Consider the following 8,269-nt stretch of genomic DNA (forward strand, 5'->3'; position numbering starts at 1 on the left):
CTTCCAAAGGAAGGACGCTGCACGGCTGCCTTATCTACTGAATCTGGTGAGTGATTTAGCTAACAGGGCTTGGTTGAATTCTCGTACTTTTGGGTGTAACACAGCCACAGGAAGTATCAACTGGCGGGAACACGGTGTGGGCTTCTCTCGCATTGTTTAAGTACTTGTTAGAGGAAAATAAAAATGTTAACAGACTTTGACAGTTACAGATAATTCGAATAATGCTGCCGTTTATTTTCTGAATTAAAGTTCCATTCGTTCCGTGGAACGGACTTTTTATTTTGGCGGAAGCATTACGATCATTTTTAAGTCAATTAAATCATTTAAAAATCGATATTATGAATAATTTGTTTGTTTTTTTAGTATGTAGCCGTGTAATAAGCGGTAGAATGTGCTGCTAGGTGGTCATTCGGGGGGGGGGGGGGGGGGGAATCCCCGCAGTGTGATCATGGAGCCCGCGGAGGGATCTAGATCTTAATAGCGACCGCATTAAGTTTTCAGTTGATTTACCTCACTTAACTGCAGCACTTCTACGCTACTGCAGTCAGGCAATGTGTGTTTCCCTCGCTTTTGTTAACTGTTACTCAGCGATAGTAGGCTACGAGGTGCAGATAGTTTTAAACAGATAGTGCTGTACTTTTTTCACTTGTTCGTGTTCACTGAAAGACGTATATTTTTTTTCACCCAGTTGCTGTTTTTGTCACCTTTCTTTTAGTCGTGTGAGTCGGACACCACCCCACATTAACGCCGGACGCTCGAACCCAGCCACCACAGGCTGTCTCATAGGCCGCAAGGTGAACCTCGAAAAGTCCTTTAGAAAAGAAATCCCGCTCCACAGAAATGGAACTACATAATCTTTAGTTCATAAAAAGAACGTCCGGCGTTAATGTGGGGTGGTGTCCGACTCACACGACTAAAAGAAAGGTGACAAAAACAGCAACTGGGTGAAAAAAAATCTACGTCTTTCAGTGAACACGAACAAGTGAAAAAAGTTTGGTAGTCAGCAAGTAGAATAAGCTTACATTTGATAGTAATGCAATGAAACTTAAATAATGTCAGTAATTTGTAATTCATTATTTAATTAGATATGAACTCCGGGCTAACAGTGTACAGGTATGTGTGTTCAACCAACACGTTCTCACTCCCAACCCGTCACATGTTGACGGACGGTCAGGGCCCCTCCCCGTTACTCTATTACGTACAGGGTACCCCTTGAGAGTCAGTTTTCAACGGGCAGGGCGTCCCATTGACCTTCATAGACCTCCCATAGCATTGATAATAGACGCCATGAGAACGCTCCCCAGCAAATGCTCCCCGACGGTCGGTTGTTATTGTCAATATTAATATAATAATGATTTATTTTTTAATAGTCACACTCGATTTCGCCGATTTTCTTGTTGCCCCAGCTGGTCGACACCTCTTTGAGCAGAAACAAAGGCTACATTAATGTATTAAATCGATGTTAATCCATGCGTGTGGATGTGGAATTAATGGACGTGACGTTGTGTTATTGCGCAACGCAATAATTTACAAACTCTTCAACTACAACCCTAATTATATTTAAAAACATTTTAGAGGGCCTCACGAAATATTTTAATGTAAATTAAAATGTAAATGTGAAGAGATGTGTGTAATGTGGTGATTATTATTCACTCGCGGATCTATGGGTTGGGGTATTGTTCCGCACGGACATTATAGTTAACCGGACTTCCTGTTGATGTAAAATCCGAAAACATTTTTTAAAAATAATACTTTATTCCGAGTGTTCTTGCTTTTCTCTTTGAATATCATCACATAACGGCATTGTAATACACGGTTCGGCTGCATTAAATATGACATATCTGCCGTAGTTCTGTATTTATAGAGCCCTGATGAGAAGACTTCTAGACAAACATGAGGAACTGAAAACGTGACGTGGATCATAAATATATCAGCCATTAAACAACATCTTACATTTCTTTTCACACAATGCGTCTCCTTGCAGTATCAACACTAATTCGGCTGACTTTTATATTTGATCCAATTGGTAGATAGGCTGTATTTACACCATAACCGTGCAGAGCTGATAGAAAGGGACACCTGGTGGTTAAAGCACGCTATTGAAATGTATTATTTTTATTATTAGATATTAATAGGAGACACAGACAGACAAACTAATAAGGCTTTATTTAAACATTAAAGAATACTTTAGGTTAAGGTCTTCTTTTGAATAAGAAAAAAAGCTTTGGGGGTATAAATATTAAGCCTGACAAAGTACTAATATATTGCTTTCCTGCAATGTTCACTATTGTATGTTGAAGCACTTATTTTAACTGATATTATACATATATGTATTATACTCTTATAAGATGTATGTAGATAGTATAAGAAATGTGCAGAATACGACAGTTTAATGGTGGAGGTATACACATATTGATAGATGTCTTGTAATGCACTGTTGAGGAACCTGCCACCCAAGTTTTTCATCTCCGGCCTTGTCAGGTATTGAACATTCAATAACTAAAGAACACAGAATTATTAAATATAAAACACAGAATTGTTGTGATTATACTAAATGATGTAAATAAACACCACTGAATATTTACAACTGTTACACATGCTGATGTAACGCAAATGTTTCCAACTTGGGATCAATAAAGTATATCTTATCTCTTTCGACTCCACTTCGAGGGATATAATTGCTAACAAAGCACTTATATACTAATAAAGGACTGGCTTATCTAAAGCCAGTTGAGTAGCACTTGAAATGTTTTTGCTCTATGAAACCTGATGTACTTTATGATTCTGTTTTCTTCAAGTTTGTATCTTGTTGGTCGAACGTACTTATTGTAAGTCGCTTTGGATAAAAGCGTCAGCTAAATGCAATGTAATCTAATGTAAGATGATCGATGGCTACTGCCATATTTGCCATATATGCCTCTGAACCTTGACAAGTGCATGTTTCAGGCTCATCAATAAACAACAGGAGGGGTCACAGACATAAGACCAGCTGTTAAATGAAGCTCTTCTGACCTTAGCTGTCATGTGGGTAATGCTGCCCATTATGGGCACAAGCAATTTTCACCCATTTATTAATTATATGTTTTAAATGTGAGTGTTTCCTATCCCCTAAACCTCCAGGGATGTACACAGTTTAATACTGGCCACTTCTTATTATGGGAAATACGAAAACGTCTTTTAAAACTACAACTCCCAGTAGAGACGTGCCATAGATAGAGAGCATGTTGCGAAACACAATAGCCAGCATGTGTCGTTCTGGGGACAGGGTGGGGGAGGGGGGGACGGGGTGGACCCGTTCAAATCCAGTTTTGGACAGTCTGCCGTGGTTCCATCCCATTTCAAGTGCTGTTCGACGCTCGGCACACTCTCCAATCACAGAGCTTGAGGACTATCACGGGGTTTGTCAAGCGAAGCGGAGAGAATACTTACTTCCAGGTGTACAATTCTCTAAAGCAAATGAGCTGCTCCGACCCTCGGTCCTGACGGACTCCAACTTGTGTTTATTAATCAAACAAATAAATAAACACAAGGATAATTATGTGTTATTGTTGAGTAAATAACAGTGTGGTTTAGAAAAGAATACAAAATTAGAAGGAAAAAACGATGAAACAATACAGATTTCAGTTTTCTGAGCCCCTACTCTCCCCAGAACTAACTGCAACAAAAGTCCTACATTATTCAATTAAAATAAAGAAGTAAAAACAATAAGTGTGGCTTGATATTGAGTTAGGAAAAGGTTGATAAACGCTGTGAGAATGGATCAACTCCTCTATTACCAACGTTCAGGGAGCTCTATGCAAGTCAATGGGACGCTCTGCCCGTTGAAAACTGACTCTCAAGGGGTACCCTGTGCGTAAAAGAGTGACGGGGAGGGGCCCTGACCGTCTGTCAATATGTGACGGGTTGGGAGTGAGAACGTGTTGGTTCAACATGTAAGAAGTAGAAAGTACAGGTATTTGAGTTCAACATGTAAGAAGTAGAAAGTACAGGTATTTGAGTTCAACATGTAAGAAGTAGAAAGTACAGGTATTTGTGTTCAACATGTAAGAAGTAGAAAGTACAGGTATTTGAGTTCAACATGTAAGAAGTATAAAGTACAGGTATTTGAGTTCAACATGTGAGAAGTAGAAAGTACAGGTATTTGAGTTCAACATGTGAGAAGTAGAAAGTACAGGTATTTGAGTTCAACATGTGAGAAGTAGAAAGTACAGGTATTTGAGTTCAACATGTAAGAAGTAGAAAGTACAGGTATTTGAGTTCAACATGTAAGAAGTAGAAAGTACAGGTATTTGTGTTCAACATGTAAGAAGTAGAAAGTACAGGTATTTGAGTTCAACATGTAAGAAGTAGAAAGTACAGGTATTTGAGTTCAGCATGTAAGAAGTAGAAAGTACAGGTATTTGAGTTCAACATGTAAGAAGTAGAAAGTACAGGTATTTGTGTTCAACATGTAAGAAGTAGAAAGTACAGGTATTTGAGTTCAACATGTGAGAAGTAGAAAGTACAGGTATTTGAGTTCAACATGTAAGAAGTAGAAAGTACAGGTATTTGAGTTCAACATGTAAGAAGTAGAAAGTACAGGTATTTGTGTTCAACATGTAAGAAGTAGAAAGTACAGGTATTTGAGTTCAACATGTAAGAAGTATAAAGTACAGGTATTTGAGTTCAACATGTAAGAAGTAGAAAGTACAGGTATTTGGGTTCAACATGTAAGAAGTAGAAAGTACAGGTATTTGAGTTCAACATGTAAGAAGTATAAAGTACAGGTGTTTGTGTTCAACATGTAAGAAGTATAAAGTACAGGTATTTGAGTTCAACATGTAAGAAGTAGAAAGTACAGGTATTTGAGTTCAACATGTAAGAAGTAGAAAGTACAGGTATTTGAGTTCAACATGTAAGAAGTAGAAAGTACAGGTATTTGAGTTCAACATGTAAGAAGTAGAAAGTACAGGTATTTGAGTTCAACATGTAAGAAGTAGAAAGTACAGGTATTTGAGTTCAACATGTAAGAAGTATAAAGTACAGGTATTTGTGTTCAACATGTAAGAAGTAGAAAGTACAGGTATTTGAGTTCAACATGTAAGAGTAGAAAGTACAGGTATTTGAGTTCAACATGTAAGAAGTAGAAAGTACAGGTATTTGAGTTCAACATGTAAGAAGTATAAAGTACAGGTATTTGAGTTCAACATGTAAGAAGTAGAAAGTACAGGTATTTGAGTTCAATATGTAAGAAGTAGAAAGTACATGTATTTGAGTTCAACATGTAAGAAGTATAAAGTACAGGTATTTGAGTTCAACATGTAAGAAGTATAAAGTACAGGTATTTGAGTTCAACATGTAAGAAGTATAAAGTACAGGTATTTGGGTTCAACATGTAAGAAGTAGAAAGTACAGGTATTTGAGTTCAACATGTAAGAAGTAGAAAGTTCAGGTATTTGGGTTCAACATGTAAGAAGTAGAAAGTACAGGTATTTGGGTTCAACATGTAAGAAGTAGAAAGTACAGGTATTTGGGTTCAACATGTGAGAAGTAGAAAGTACAGGTATTTGTGTTCAACATGTAAGAAGTAGAAAGTACAGGTATTTGAGTTCAACATGTAAGAAGTAGAAAGTACAGGTATTTGGGTTCAACATGTAAGAAGTAGAAAGTACAGGTATTTGGGTTCAACATGTAAGAAGTAGAAAGTACAGGTATTTGGGTTCAACATGTAAGAAGTAGAAAGTACAGGTATTTGGGTTCAACATGTAAGAAGTAGAAAGTACAGGTATTTGGGTTCAACATGTAAGAAGTAGAAAGTACACTGTTAGCCCGGAGTTCATATCTAATTAAATAATGAATTACAAATTACTGACATTATTTAAGTTTCATTGCATTACTATCAAATGTAAGCTTATTCTACTTGCTGACTACCAAATGTAAGCATATAATACTTACATGTGTTAGTTAAGCAATGTGTCAATAATTTTAAGTTAAGTCACTTCACATTATTAAGTTTTAGTTATGTTCGCAATGCATTATGGGAAAGAGAAGGATCTTTTAATGTGCCGCAGCCACGTTTCCAGCTCGCAATTTCTCAGTCGGACGCAACCCCACTTTGAACGACGGACTTGCACTCTTCCACCGCGCTGTCTACGCTTCCAAAGGAAGGACGCTGCACGGCTGCCTTATCTACTGAATCTGGTGAGTGATTTAGCTAACAGGGCTTGGTTGAATTCTCGTACTTTTGGGTGTAACACAGCCACAGGAAGTATCAACTGGCGGGAACACGGTGTGGGCTTCTCTCGCATTGTTTAAGTACTTGTTAGAGGAAAATAAAAATGTTAACAGACTTTGACAGTTACAGATAAATTCGAATAATGCTGCCGTTTATTTTCTGAATTAAAGTTCCATTCGTTCCGTGGAACGGACTTTTTATTTTGGCGGAAGCATTACGATCATTTTTAAGTCAATTAAATTATTTAAAAATCGATATTATGAATAATTTGTTTGTTTTTTTAGTATGTAGCCGTGTAATAAGCGGTAGAATGTGCTGCTAGGTGGTCATTCGGGGGGGGGGGAATCCCCGCAGTGTGATCATGGAGCCCGCGGAGGGATCTAGATCTTAATAGCGACCGCATTAAGTTTTCAGTTGATTTACCTCACTTAACTGCAGCACTTCTACGCTACTGCAGTCAGGCAATGTGTGTTTCCCTCGCTTTTGTTAACTGTTACTGAGCGATAGTAGGCTACGAGGTGCAGATAGTTTTAAACAGATAGTGCTGTACTTTTTTCACTTGTTCGTGTTCACTGAAAGACGTATATTTTTTTTCACCCAGTTGCTGTTTTTGTCACCTTTCTTTTAGTCGTGTGAGTCGGACACCACCGCACATTAACGCCGGACGCTCGAACCCTGCCACCACAGGCTGTCTCATAGGCCGCAAGGTGAACCTCGAAAAGTCCTTTAGAAAAGAAATCCCGCTCCACAGAAATGGAACTACATAATCTTTAGTTCATAAAAAAGAACGTCCGGCGTTAATGTGGGGTGGTGTCCGACTCACACGACTAAAAGAAAGGTGACAAAAACAGCAACTGGGTGAAAAAAAATCTACGTCTTTCAGTGAACACGAACAAGTGAAAAAAGTTTGGTAGTCAGCAAGTAGAATAAGCTTACATTTGATAGTAATGCAATGAAACTTAAATAATGTCAGTAATTTGTAATTCATTATTTAATTAGATATGAACTCCGGGCTAACAGTGTACAGGTATGTGTGTTCAACCAACACGTTCTCACTCCCAACCCGTCACATGTTGACGGACGGTCAGGGCCCCTCCCCGTTACTCTATTACGTACAGGGTACCCCTTGAGAGTCAGTTTTCAACGGGCAGGGCGTCCCATTGACCTTCATAGACCTCCCATAGCATTGATAATAGACGCCATGAGAACGCTCCCCAGCAAATGCTCCCCGACGGTCGGTTGTTATTGTCAATATTAATATAATAATGATTTATTTTTTAATAGTCACACTCGATTTCGCCGATTTTCTTGTTGCCCCAGCTGGTCGACACCTCTTTGAGCAGAAACAAAGGCTACATTAATGTATTAAATCGATGTTAATCCATGCGTGTGGATGTGGAATTAATGGACGTGACGTTGTGTTATTGCGCAACGCAATAATTTACAAACTCTTCAACTACAACCCTAATTATATTTAAAAACATTTTAGAGGGCCTCACGAAATATTTTAATGTAAATTAAAATGTAAATGTGAAGAGATGTGTGTAATGTGGTGATTATTATTCACTCGCGGATCTATGGGTTGGGGTATTGTTCCGCACGGACATTATAGTTAACCGGACTTCCTGTTGATGTAAAATCCGAAAACATTTTTTAAAAATAATACTTTATTCCGAGTGTGTCTTGCTTTTCTCTTTGAAAGTCATCACATAACGGCATTGTAATACACGGTTCGGCTGCATTAAATATGACATATCTGCCGTAGTTCTGTATTTATAGAGCCCTGATGAGAAGACTTCTAGACAAACATGAGGAACTGAAAACGTGACGTGGATCATAAATATATCAGCCATTAAACAACATCTTACATTTCTTTTCACACAATGCGTCTCCTTGCAGTATCAACACTAATTCGGCTGACTTTTATATTTGATCCAATTGGTAGATAGGCTGTATTTACACCATAACCGTGCAGAGCTGATAGAAAGGGACACCTGGTGGTTAAAGCACGCTATTGAAATGTATTATTTTTATTATTAGATATTAATAGGAGAC

Source organism: Gymnodraco acuticeps, unplaced genomic scaffold, assembly GCF_902827175.1.
Source record: "Gymnodraco acuticeps unplaced genomic scaffold, fGymAcu1.1, whole genome shotgun sequence".
Classification (NCBI taxonomy): domain Eukaryota; kingdom Metazoa; phylum Chordata; class Actinopteri; order Perciformes; family Bathydraconidae; genus Gymnodraco; species Gymnodraco acuticeps.